General features: G+C 49.8%; 1 protein-coding gene across 1 annotated transcript in view; it reads left to right on the forward strand.

Moving 5' to 3' along the window:
- The window catches only part of COX10 (cytochrome c oxidase assembly factor heme A:farnesyltransferase COX10), a 131,196-nt gene that overhangs the window by 93,018 nt on the left and 24,108 nt on the right, over positions 1-14,070 (forward strand). The window lies entirely within an intron of this gene.

The following is a 14,070-nucleotide window of genomic DNA, read 5'->3' on the forward strand; positions in this document are numbered from 1 at the left end:
CCACAGGCAGTGCCCTCATGGAGCTTTAAATATAGCAGGGTAACTTGTGGATCAAGTAGTCAACACATACTCAGTAAAACCATAAAGGAAACAAATGTAGGTATAGTCAGAAGTCTATGTAAAGATGACTTTTAATATTAGCTGTCGGGAGCCTTTCAGTTCTTCAGTGAATTTAAAGTACCATTATGTCACAAAGAGCAAAGAAAACACATAAGAACAGAAGTCTCATAGCCACTGATAACTCAATTTCCTTTTTTGAGATATAAGTAAAGCCATCTGCTGCGTTTGCATTTAAAGTGTCCAAAGTGCTTTTATCTGGGTTGTTCTAGAAGAGCAAATGCAAGCTCTGGGACCCATCTCAAAAGCTAGAAGCTGGTCAGATCACAGGGACGTGCTTACGTCCTCCTACAGGGAAATCAAGCTTTCCCCGAGTACCAGGGGAATGTGGGACAAGCCCAGCAAGTGGCCTTCAGGCATCTAAAGACGATCAGATAAAGGCGTGCCACTGTCCACATCTCCTCTTACTCTGCCCAGTGTGGTCGTTTCCTGCACCCACAAAAGCCACGTCAACCCATGCATCCAGGGAGGGGTGCACATGGCCTTGAAGATTGGCATTGGCAACGCCCGTCCTTCACAGGAGAGAGGCTGCCGCACAATTACTAGTCTTGTTAAACTGGTACCGTCCTCTTTTGTTTGCAAGATGACCAGGCAGAATCTCATCTACAATAATAAACATTAATTGCTACCTAAAGAAGCCTCTAAAAGGGCAAGTAATAGGGCCGAAAAAAGGACTCCGACTTAGGTATTTTATGAAACAGGTCCAAGGAGCCGTTCTCAGTCTGGGGAGAGGAAATCTTGCCCTGAGAATCATAGTTTTAAAACTGGGGACTTTATATCTCGCCACGTAGGGTTTATTATAACCTGTTAAATGACTAACTACTACGCAGATCTAGGGGGTGGCTGTTGAGGGGTATAGAAAGTCCCCCAGGCCATCCGTTAGCATCTATTTCTCAGCTTTGCTGGTTCTGACATTCACAGTGGCCCTTAGGCATTTAAGTGTAAAGCCCAGCCAGTTTATTTTGAAATTCTCTGTTTGGTATTCCCTGCCCCATTTGACTCTGGCTGACCTGCCTTACTGAATCTATCCCACTTCACAGACTTTGCAGTTGGGCGTGTGAAGTGTCGGTTCCCGACATCATTAACGGGTCTGGGAAGGAAGTCCTGGGACGTCTTTGCTGATGACAGCTGTTTCTGTCTTAGTACCTAGCTTGGCTTCTCTCCATTCTGAAGAAATGCTACAAGCATATACAGGAAAAAATATATGTTGTGTTAATTTTCTTTTAAGTAATTGCAGTTTTTTTTTTTTTTTAAGATTCTATTTATTTATTTGACAGACAGAGATCACAAATAGGCAGAGAGGCAGGCAGAGAGAGAAGGGGAAGCAGGTTCCCCATCAAGCAGAGAGCCTGATGCGGGACTCAATCCCAGGACCCTGAGATATGACCTGAACCGAAGGCAGAGGCTTTAACCCACTGAGCCACCCAGGTGCCCCAATTGCAGTTTATTTTGAAAGTTTTTACTGGCATAAATAAAATTATATTCTAAGGAGTTAAAGAAATAGACGTAAAGAAAGAAACGTATGCCTGGACTAGTTGTTCTGGTTTTGGGTTTTTTTTTTTTTTTTTTTTTGAGAACCTGGAAAATCAGTACAGTTGTGCACACATGTCGCTGCCGTTCTCTGAACTTTTCTTCGCTTCTTCCAGAAAAACATGGCAGGGTAGGTGGGCGCTGAATGCTTTATGGCACTGACCCAGAAGATAGTGCATTTTTGCTTGTTTAATTTAGTCTTTATTCCAGGCTTAAAGGTATCGTAAGACTGTTTTAGCAAAGCAGAGAAATGTGTAAAGAAAGTCAGGGTTACAGAAAATAGAATACGGGATAAGTGGTAAGAGAAGGAAAGCGTCTCCAGTTCACATAGTTGATAAGGTTGAACTGTGGCTTTCATTCTGCATTCCCGGTGATATCACAGCTGTACCATAAAGGTAAGCGCTGCGTGCCTTATTGATACTTAATTCCCCCGCAGCACCATAAGATAGATGCTGTTGAATACTCCCAGTACGCAGGGGATCCAAGTAATACAAAGAAGTAGCAGAATAATACAAAGAAATTTGGCCTACTCCATTGGACTCCCTGCCCCGAGTCCCTAACAGCTACACATAACGGTCTCTGAAAGTCTCTTCGTCCTTGAGAGGAAAACACCACTCTAGGGAGACCCAACGTCTGCCTCTCCATTCTTAAAAAATTAGACAGGACACTTGGTGATGATCTTAGAAGAGTGTCCTGTGTGACATCCATGGAGGAGGCAAATCCTTTTCTGAGACATCTCTCCGTGCAAGCCCGGCCGTGGGGGGAGGGGGGGGCGGAGATCCTGAAGATCAGCTCCGGCTGAGAACCACTTAGAGTGAATGACCTTGAAGCAGGTTGTGTGGAAGAAGCTCGTGGCCAGACATGTTGGCCTAAGGGGCATCTCTGACGGTTCACCTTGATCCAGGGATGAAAGATTTACTTATTTTTTTATGTGAGAGAGAGAGAGTAAGAGAGCGGGGGGAGAAGGAAAGGGAGCAAGAAGATCCCAGGCAGACACTCTGCTGAGCGTGGAGTCTGATGCGGGGCTCGATCGCAGGACCCTGAGACCATGACCTGAGTGAAACCAAGAGTCCGACGTGCAGCCGACGGAGCCACTCAGGTGCCCCTGCTCCAGGGGTTCAACGGAGCCCATGAAAGAGAGAGGAGAGAGGATGCTGGTCTCAGCCCTGTGTCGGGCAGTGTGGGGAGCGTCCTCTGCCGCGGGACACGATTGTACAGTGGGCTAGAGGTGCAGTGGCTGTTCATCCCGTTTGCCCAGGACAATGCTGGTTCCCAGTAGGATTGCCGATGGCATCCCACTCTCACTTTTAGTAACGTCCAGGCTGAACAACAACTCAGTGTCACCTGGTAGAACAGGATTCCCTTATTTTTTAAGTATACTTCCTATAAATTCCAATTGCTTTTTTTTTTTTCCGACTAGAGGAGGAAAATAAAAACACTTAACTGGAACGTGTGTTCTAAATCAGTTTATAGGTACCCACCATACCACATACCCCTCCAAATAGCTTTTTTTTTCTTTTTTCTTTTATTTATTTATTAAGATTTTATTTATTTATTTGACAGACAGAGATCACAAGGTAGGCAGAGAGGCAGGCAAAGAGAGAGGAAGAAGCAGGCTCCTCGATGAGCAGAGAGCCTGATGCAGGGCTCGATCCCAGGACCCTGGGATCATGACCTAAGCAGAAGGCAGAGGCCTAACCCACTGAGCTACTCAGGCGACCCACGGCCTGGACATTTCTGACAAAAATGTCACAGTTCTGAATGACTTGTCAGGAGGGAGTTGGGCTTAGAGCTCCCTTTTGATTCTCTGGCAGAGAACAGAGCGCAGACTTCATATCACACATCCGGAACTTTCACGAAAGGGTGGGTCAACTCACCCAAGGAGTCAAATCCACAAGTCACGTAATGAAGGTTAATGTCAAGAGAAGTTAATCTTCCTATTGGAGAGTCAGATCCAGTGTGATCCAAGTCTTAACTTGGTGATTGGAGAACATTAACCAGCAATTTTTAAAAAATCTATATAATAGAAGGCATTTCCATCTTTAGATGTTCTTCATATGGTCAGAGTCTAGTGAAAAATGATACCTAACAGACTCAAAGCTTAGGCAAGTCACTGATCAACCTTTCCCCACCACCTCCCCCTCCCCTAGGACTGCCGTTCCTACCTTGCAGCATCGCCGTGCAGGTGGTAAGAAGATCCATAAAATCATGCAAATACATGTGCCTTGTTTGGAAGAAGGTTTAAAACTCAAGAGAAAAAAGGAGTCATTTGTAGAAATTTCACCTCTTTCCAAACTTTGCTTTAAAATATAAATATTCCCCAAAGAATAAATAAATAAAATAAAACAGTAATATTCCAATACCTATCAGGCAATAACATAAAGAAGAAATTTAGATTAGTTTCTAGGGTTGGGGAGAAAGAAGCAAAACACTTGGAAAGGGAGAGAACTCAGAAAGTGGCAGGTGTACTTGGTTCCGCAGCTGTGCCAGTGTTGGTACGCCCACCCAGCAGTGGCATTTCTGAATCGTTCCTTCTTGCTTACCACCGTCAGGACACGTTTGTAAGAGAAGGTCGTCCCAGGAGAGGAGTGTGCCGGTTGCCAGGGCTACTAAGAGGTGGATAACGGGCTCTCCATTCTCTTAGGACGGCATCAAGGAGGTAGCGGGCCGAGTGTGTCAAGGACATGAAATGTTGCCGTGCGTTCAGTTTACTCCGTAAATGTATTTCTGAATGCACCTGCCAGCCAAGCCTCGTGCCATACCCGGGGGTGCCCTGGTCAGCGCGGCAGGAGGGACGTGCCAGGGGATGGGACAGCACAAAGAGGAGAACCCGATCCAAACCGTGGAGGTTGGGGTGGACTCAGCGGAGGGGTGAGGTCTTGAAGCCGAGACCCAGAGGATGGGCACGAGCTGACCCAACCTGTTCTTTTCCAAGTTCTTTCCGTTCCTTCCTCCTCTGGCCGCACCTTCTTTGGTGGTCGCTAGCCTCCTCCTGATCTCATTCTTGGCAGACAATGCACTCGGCACTGTCTATACCTCTGGCCCAGACTGCTGCTCTTCTGGGTCGAGACCCTTTGAACATCTCTTTTGGGGCTTCCAGAGGCATCTCAGCTTCCGGAAGTGTGTATCTCAGGACGTCACTGCCTCTCCCATGCTGGCTCACATTCCAGAGTCAGGCGCCTGTAGGTCACTCTAGACTTTCCCTCCCGCCCCCTTCATCCGACCATGGGCGAGACTGTGTTTTTCCAGTGCCCAGCAGCACCCTGGCGTCTGCCCTCTCGCCCCACCAGGCTGGGCAGAACATCCCGGGTCGCCCCGCGCCTTAGAACCGCGCCCCAGCTGGTCTCCAGCCGCTCTTTCTGACTGCCTTCGGCACCTTCCCCTTCAACGATCCCACCGGTTTCTGCCTTAAAACCTTTGGGCGTGGGCACCTGGGTGACTCTGTGGGTTAAAGCCTCTGCTTTCAGCTCAGGTCATGATTCCGGGGTCCTAGAATCGAGTCCCACATCGGGCTCTCTGCTCAGTGGGGAGCCTGCTTCCTCCTCTCTCTCTGCCTGCCTCTCTGCCTGCTTGTGAGCTCTGTCAAATAAATAAATAAAATGTTAAAAAAAAAAAAAAAAACCACCTTTGGGAGTCTGCTAAATAGATCTACAAGAAAATACTTGTTTTCAGTGCTTTACTGCGTTGTAGAAGGCCTTTTGGGGTCTGAGCCTTCCCGGCCCTCGCAGCCTCACCCCCTTGCGATGTTCACCTCTACTCACTCACCCCTTTGTGTTCGGTTGTGCCCGAACGGAACCGCTGCTGGCGTCACCTGTGTCACCAGGTGTGCGGACCTTGCGCTTCCGGGCCCGGCGGGCGTGGCTCCAGGCGCTCCCTCCGCGGGAAGGCGCGGCCCCGCCCAGGCTACAGCGATGGGGCTTAGTCGCTTCCTCGCGGAGCCCCGGCTGCTCTGCGGTCGTGCCTCCGCTGCAGCACGCAGTAGCACGTGGCTCGCGGTTTCCTCTGACTCCTGCTCTGCTACGTTACATGTGTTCTTCCGGGACAAGGGCCGGGTCCTCCGCCTGTGCGTCTCCAGCGCCCGCGATCACTGACGCGAAGCCACTTGCCGGGCGCCTGCCCTGTCCCCGGCACTATTGTTAGTGCCACGATCCCGGCGGGAACAAAGCAGGCAAGACTCCCTCGCATCACGGAGCCTGCATTCCGGCCATCACGCCGGGCACATCGCTGACACTTACTGAGAGGTGGGGGCACCGATGGTTGGACGGATGGATGGACACGTTAGAGAAGTAGAAGGTGACCTCCCAAGTGCGGGAAATACAGAAGCGGAGACTCTGAGTTAGAAATACCTGGCACACAAACCATAAGTGACTCTTAATCCCACAAAACAAACTGAGGGTTGCTGGGGGGAGGGGGGTTGGGAGAAGGGGGTAGGGTTATGGACACTGGGGAGGGTATGTGCTTTGGTGAGTGCTGTGAAGTGTGTAAACCCAACGATTCACAGACCTGTACCCCTGGGGATAAAAACATATGTTTATAAAAAATAAAAAAATTAAAAAAAAAAAAAATACCTGGCACAGGGCATCAGGGGAATGAGGAGGCCCTAGCAGCCCGTGAGCAGGGAGCGGGAGCGACCGTGGGGTGGGCTGTAGGCGGTGACCAATGAACCAAGTTCGGATGGGACAGGCGTAGAGTGAAGTGGAGGTCATATGAGGCGAGATGAGCGTGAGGAGTAAAGGTGCCAGGAAGGGAGTGCAGAGTATGTGTTTAAGGACAAAAATAAATGACTTGGCCAGACTCCGGGGGAAGGATTTGAAGGAGCGTAGTGAGGAAGCAAAGCCCAGAAGGAGACTGAGAAATCGAGAAAAGGTGCCTGCCACACCAGATTGCGAGGGCTGTCCTGTAGGGATGGGACCGTGCTGTGTGTTGTGCTGGGGCTCCTGAGCGCAAGACAAGGAAAAGAGACAACAGGCCCATGTCTTGGGAAGGAAGAAATGAACTCTTCCCTTCCAGACAGTGTGAGGGTTAACATGGAAAATGCAAATGAGTCTACAAAAAAACTACCAGAACTACTAGTAAGTGAATATCGCAGGGGGACGAGACGCCAGGTCAGGACACAGAATCTGGCTGCAGAAAGTGGGCAAAGAGCTCTTCCACGAAACGTAAAAAGCACAAACCATAGATGAAGTGTTCAGAGAATTAGACTTCACCAAAATAAAAATTTCTCCTTTCCAGAAACACTTCTGAAAATGACCAGACCAGCCGCAGAATAGGAGAAAATACTGCAAATCATGGAGCTCATTATGTCCAGAATACGTACAGAATCACCAAAACCCACTCATAAGAAAGCAACCCAGTTAAAACATGGACAAAACATTCATCTTTTTCAGAAGTCAGAAGTAACCACACGCGTGAAACGTGTGAATTTTACTGTGCACAGAACAGCTGGATTTTCGGGGCACTTGGTTTTTCCCTGGGGCCCATACTGATGTAGACTGCAGAGCATAAGAAGTTGGAGTCACCCTGCCTGGTAAAGCAGGTGGGGAATCTAGATTTTGAGTCCAGGCGTGGTAGTAAACTGCTGTATCCTCTTCTGGAAAATGGGGAGACCACCCTTACCTCGTAGTGTTGGATGAGAACGCGACCCTTCTTCTAAAGCAGACAGCGAGTGACTGTGTGGTCATCGCTGTGGTGGTTACGACTTTCCGACAGCCGTGTGCTGAGCACATCTGGGTATTAGGCTCCGGCTACGTGCTGGGATATGACTGACATGACCTGTTTCCTGCCCTTGTTACTGTCTGGTGGGGAAAGTAAACCATGAACAAATAAATTTTGTTTATTTATTTTTATTTTTTTTTTAATTTTTTTGTGGGGGGGAGGGAACAAGTAAATTTTAAAAGGTCATTCTCAGTGGCCATCAGTTGTGCCACAAAAATAAACGGTAATGCAGAGCAATTGGTGGAGACCCTTTGAGAAAGGGAAGTAGAAAGACAGTGTTCCTGAGGGAGTGGCGGATGCGTTGAGACCCGAGGGGTAAGGAAGTAGAGAGAGCGGCAGGTGCGAAGCCCAGGCAGTCAGGGTGGGCCAGACACGGAGGAGCGGAGTGCTAGGGGATGCGGTCGGAAGTGCAGCATACTGAGAAGTCTGGCTTGAACCTGTGGGCAGTGGGACACCAGGAATGCGTCCTAACAATGGGATCGCTGTGATCGCCTTTATGTGTTTAAAAGAACTTCAGAATGTCCCAGAGCATCTCAGGAGTGAGCGGAGGCCTGGTCCGGGCCCAGGGGAGTGGATGACGGCGTGGGCCGGGGCGGTCGTGGCGGAGGTCACGTTCGCTGTCACTCCGTTCAGCTCGCGGCTGGCCACCGTTGCCATCAAATTCACTTGGATCGTGTCTGTCTCTCAAAGCCTTTCCGTCTTAGTGCCTCCATAAAATGCCAAGTCTGTATATCGAAGGTATCGCTCATTGTTAATAAAAGGAAGACTGTCTTCCTTATCATCTGTTGGAAAAATATGGTTTTTCCTAGTGGATGGAAAAATGACTCTTTTTTTTTTTTTCCCTCAATATTAAGGTGACGTGTTTAAGTCCACCTCAGCCCTTGCAGGCCCACGAGAAGTGCTTGCTCACTCTGACTGTTCTAGAGAATGCTGTGGCCTCCATAATAATTGCAGGTGACTCACAGAAACATCTTCCTGCAGCTTCTGTTTACCAAGTGCAATTCCTGTGGAAACATTTGACCCCATGGCTCTCCGTGCTTTTTACTTCCGCCCTGGGGCCTTTGTGGCAGAATTACTTATCAGAGTCTTTAATGGCTTGGGGGCCACTTGACGAATCTGAGCACACTGTAGCTCACGTCCCTTGGGAAGCATCCCAGATGCTCGTGGCTAAACGCGGAGTCCTGGTGCCTTTGGCTAGCTGGAGAGCTCCGGCATCTCCGTTCATCCAAGGATGCATGGAGACCATGGCTCCAGAGGGTCCCAGTGGCGCCTCACCCCAGAGTTTATCCCCCATCAACTTGGAGCCAACGGCCTCTGTTGCCCTGGGGCTGAGTGTCAGCACAGACTCGTCACAGCCTGAGCAATCCACAGCTCCGGTACCTGGGGACATGTGTTGGTAAGGAACTTGTCGTAGGAAAAACCAGGAAGCATGACGCCTCTGAGCCTCCTGTCTCCCTTCCTTCCACCCCCTTCCTTGTCATGGGTGTCCTGCACCTCGAGCTCCTTCCACTCCCCGGAGCTGCCTGGCTACCTGCAACATTGGTCGTCATTGGGGAAAACGGATCTGGTAGTCTGAGGGTGGCCGAGGTGCGGGGTCAGAGGAGGAGCGGAGGTTAGAAGGAGATGTCCAGCTTCGTCCTTACTAAGATGCACGCCAGTCCTGCGTAGGAGGAATAAGTATTGTTGCATAGCAGGTAATAGCTGCCGGAAGCTGACACCTGGTCTTGGCAGTTGCTGGGGGCCCCTGAGGCCCCTGGGACCCTGTTTCTACCTGTGGTCCCCAAGCTCGAAGACCTAGCTTGCCTGAGAACATGTGTTGGGCTCAGCCCCTCCCCGGCATCTCAGGCCTCTTCCAAACCCACCACCCCATTGAGGCCCTTCCTTCTGACTTCATATTTGGTTCATCTGTCTTGGAGAAAAGTCTGCTGCATCAGCTGCTGTCTCTAGTCTTTCTCTTCCTCGCTCCCTGTCCACCTCCGCTTTGCTCTGTACTTGCAACTTCATTCTCCTCTCGGCACCTTGCCTCTTCCGATCCCACTTTCACCTGAACAGATTCAGCATCAAAATGGCAGCCTCGGCCTTAGCCTCCGGGCCTGGCGGAATCCTCTGCCCCGTCGCAGAGCCTTGTGAGAGGAAACAGGATTGTCCCAGCTTGGGCCAGATGAGTCATCCCAAGTCCAGTCCCCTGGAAGCAAAGGAAGGGATGCAGGGGGGCCCTAAGTGTGCGGCTCAGGGTGGGAGCGGGGACACACATGGAGGACCTCAGGCTCCTTCTTCCGCTGAACTTGAGCTTGCTGTTGGCCAGATGTGAGTCTCAGGCACTCATTCTGCTTTGTCACTTTATGGCTGTGATGCACCCCCCCCCCACCCAGTGTACGCACTTCATGTCAGATTCTTTCCGTGTTTCGCCTCACCTGCAGAGGTACGTGTCCTTCTCGCCGTCCTCCGTGTGCTTGGCAGCTGTGGGAGTGTTCCCCGGTTCTGTCAAAGCCAGAGTTTTCTGTTTGAGGTTCTTTTTTAGGGTCTGTTCAGGTTCCGCTTCTGCTTTATGTCTCTTTGTTTTCGGAGAAGACAGAGGGTTGCAGGCACCTTTAATCTGCCATGTTTACCCATTTTGAGGTCCCTCAGACTTAAATTTCTAATGTATCCTAAACACGTATTTTTTTGTTAAGTAATAACCTTTTTCCTGGTCTGTCCTAACTAAAACGAATCGTTCTTAAGAATGCCAAGGTCTAGCATTTCTTCTGTGTATTTTAGAATTAAATAATTCCTTTGTCCTATTCATTAAGAATTTATTGATTACCAATAATGCTACCAGCACTGGCAGTTCTGTTTTTATAATGCTCAAAAGGCTTATAATCTGGGTGAAGAAATTAGCCAGATGCATACAGCGCTTTGTAGGCAGCCGTCCAATACGCACTGAGTGAAATGAAGGAATCAGGCAAACAAGAAGGTCTCTGGGAGGTCAGGAGAAAGGAGGCCAGGTAGGGACAGCCTGGGCTGCAAAAGAGCTCCCTGAATGCGGGCCTGGGCCAGGCCTCCTTCCTTGTTATTTTGAAACACATGTGTATTTTGATGACCTCTCCTGGAATTAGCCATTTTCCAGCATGGTGATTCCGACAGGGAAATAATGCATGTCCACATTCATCTTTCCAGCAGAATGGACCGGGCGAGGGTGATCCGTAACTGGGAAGCTGTAGGTGTGGGCTGCCGGCGGGAGAGATAGAGGGCGAAGAGCAGACGGAAAGGTTACTGAGACAGGACGAATGAAAACACGTGGGTTCGGGCTCGGCCAGTACCTGCTGTTTAAATCAATGACGACCGTGGAGTTTTCGAAGTGAAATGAATGGATTGTTTAGTTGGCATTATTAACTTAAAGAGCGGGGTTTAGCTTAAGCATTACAGGGATTTACAGGAGACATTTTTCAAATTTACTGAAGGTTTTACCAGTAAGCACTTAAGCAAATGTAAACATTTTGCGGGCTGCAGGGGAGCCGTGACTGTCATTCATCACCCAGGCCCGCTGGTCCCGCAGACGAGTACCCAGACCTGGTAAACGCTCCGTAGAAGTTTCTGAGGATTGTTATGATTAGTCTCTGGGTGCGCATACCCTGGAAATGTAGTAAGAACGTAAACATTTTGTAAGTATAGAAGTGTCTTTATTTTTTAGTGTTAGCCAGTCGTTTGAAGTGGCAGGAGGAACATATTTGGTCTCAACTTAAGAATCATGGTGCTAAGGTAGAGACTCGTGTCCTAAAAATCATTCCCCATGACGAACCACACAAGCTGGAAACAGAAAGGTTTTAGACACATCAGTGTGCTTCGCCATGGCAGTGGGCAGACGAGAGGAGCCCTGGTGTGTCCTGGTAGTGAATTTTCCTTTCTCCCGTTGTCAGAGGAAGAAGAAAGCATTTACAGTTATTTTGAAGCGTCGCGAGTTGCGAACATTTTCTCGTCGGCCGTCCCCGGGATGGGGGGGTTCTTTCGTTCCCATGTCTCATCTTATAACCAAAAAGCACTCAGATGTTCTCATGAATAAAAATATGAAGTGTTAACAGTCACATCTTCGTAGCCCAGTTAATCCCTTGTGCCCACCTGAGCAGTAAGTCCTAGGAGCCAACACCTCATATGAATTGCCTGGAGTCAGTGTGTCTGACATCCTCTCACTTTCCCTCTCTCTTAAATGAGACGAGGCATGATGGAGATCTGGCACGATGGAACGCCATTCCCATTGACCGGTGGTTCGCAGGGGGTGGTCTGAAGGTGGTGTTTGTTCCCTCTTGGGCGTGGCCTGTGAAGGTCTGTCTCAGCCAGCATTTGGGACACACTGGCCTTGGATACGGGGAGCAGAAAGATGAACAGTCCAGAGTGCAGGCACCAGAGCAGTTCGGATGTGGTGGGATGGGCGGGAAAGGCAGCAGCTCTGTCCGGGGAAGGACTGAGACAGCTATGAGAGCCAAGGCCATGCAGACCACCTGAGGACCGGGGCGAGGGGCAAGAAGGAGAACAGGCTGCGGGAAAGCGTGCTTGGAGGACTTGTCTGGATGCCAAGGCTGAGTCTCAGAAGCTGGGAAAGAAGTGGCCACATGAGACTGAAGAAAGTGTGGAGGAGTCAGCTCTAGGGCCATGGAGCCATCTGAACTCCATAGCGGAGACCTTTATCTTGGGCCTCTGAGAGCTAAACGGCAGCCAACAGGCCAGATCCTGAAGAGACATTTTTTTGTTTGGCCTATTGTGCATTTCTGCTGTGGCCAACACTGAAAAATAGAAAAGCCCAGGTTTCCGGGCTTTTTTGCGCATTCCCACGTGGTATCTGCCAGTCAGACCTGAGAACCAATTCCCACTGTTCATCACCACTCGTGTTTCTCCAGGGAGGCCCCATTTGCTCCTTTACTTTGCCAGCCTGATCCCTGTGACACATCCCGGCGTCTGCAGACACTACCCTCACCACAGGCTCTGGTCCTGGACCACAGACTCCAATCCTGGACCATAGACTTCAGTCCAGGATCGTAGGCTCTGGTTCCGGACCACAGGCTCTGAGCCTGCACCATAGGATCCGGTCCTGGACCACAGACTCCAATCCTGGACCACAAACTTCAGTCCAGGACCATAGGCTCTGGTTCCGGACCATAGGCTCTGGTCCCGGACCATAAGCTCTGGGCCTGGACCATAGGATCCGGTCCTGGACCACAGGCTCTGGGCCTGGACCACAGGCTCCAGTCCTGAACCACAGGCTCTGGTCCTGGACCACAGACTTCAGTCCAGGACCATAGGCTCTGGTCCCGGACCATAGGCTCTGGGCCTGGACCACAGGATCCGGTCCTGGACCACAGGCTCCAGTCCTGAACCACAGGCTCTGGGCCTGGACCACAGACTTCAATCCTGGACCACAGACTTCAGTCCAGGACCATAGGCTCTGGTTCCGGACCACAGGCTCTGGGCCTGGACCATAGGATCCAGTCCTGGACCACAGGCTCCAGGCCTGGACCACAGGATCCGGGCCTGGACCACAGGCTCTAGTCCTGGACCACAGGCTCTGGGCCTGGGCCACAGGATCCGGTCCCAAGCTCTGTCAGCAGTGGAGTCACCTGTACTTTCGTCTGGTAGTAGCATGTGCCTCCAAGTGCTCTCCAGAGCTACAGGATGGGTAGTATTACCCCCTAGCCTTGTTTCTTATAAACTGTGTTTTATTAACGCTTTCCAAAGACTCCTTAAAATTCTGTGACCCTCACTTTACGGAGGCAAACAAAGCCGTTTTTCGAAATAGAATCCTATAAATTAAAAAGGGGTGGGGGTGGGAAAATTAAACCATCTGGCTCAACCAAGGAAAAGGAAAAATATGGGGGTATTATGGGTGCTGGGGGTCGTGGAAGAGTTCAGGAGTTTGAGAAATACACTGAGACACAGACTTTAGTCCAGGACCACAGGCTCTGGTCCCGGACCACAGGCTCTGGGCCTGGACCACGGGCTCCAGTCCTGAACCACAGGCTGTGTAGGACCCCCTACACAGAAACTTGGTTTCCACGAACGGGATGAAACTGCAAGAATCTCTTCTTGAAAATCCCAGTCTTTGTGCAGTTTATCCTTAGTTTAGGCTGAATGGAGGTAGCATAACTCAGGAGGCCCCATTTGCTTTGTCCTTGATGTAGAGGTCACCTTGTACTCATAGGTCAACAGTAAGCCTTATCTTTACTCGCCCCACCCCTGCCTGTCTTATCTCCCTCCTGCATTAGTAAGATTCCTTCAGCTGGTTTTGGAAACTCATTCAGCTCAGACCTGCTTTGTTTTCTTCCTTGGGAGGAAAAAAAAAAAAAAACATTTCTTAATATAATGCTGCAGCCCCACTCCTGAATGTAGTTATGCCGAACATTCATGCTTATTCTTGAATTTCTCTTAAACGCCTTTTTAAAGGATTTATTTATTTATTTATTTATTTAGAGAGAGAGAGAGAGAGAGAGTGCACGCAGGGGGCCAGAAGGTGGAGGGAAAGGGGGAGAGAGAACCTCAAGCAGACTCCCCACTGAGCACAGAGCCCATCATGGGGCTTAGTCCCATGACCCTGAGATCATGACCTGAGCCAAATTCAAGTCAGACGCTCAACTGACTGAGCCACCCAGGTGCTCTTAAACGTGTTTATAAATTTAATTTTTAGGCATGTTACCATCATTTTATACGTAATTGGTAGCTTTTCCCAAACTGCTGTAATTA

The sequence above is a fragment of the Mustela nivalis genome, assembly GCF_964662115.1.
Source record: "Mustela nivalis genome assembly, chromosome: 17".
Lineage (NCBI taxonomy): Eukaryota > Metazoa > Chordata > Mammalia > Carnivora > Mustelidae > Mustela > Mustela nivalis.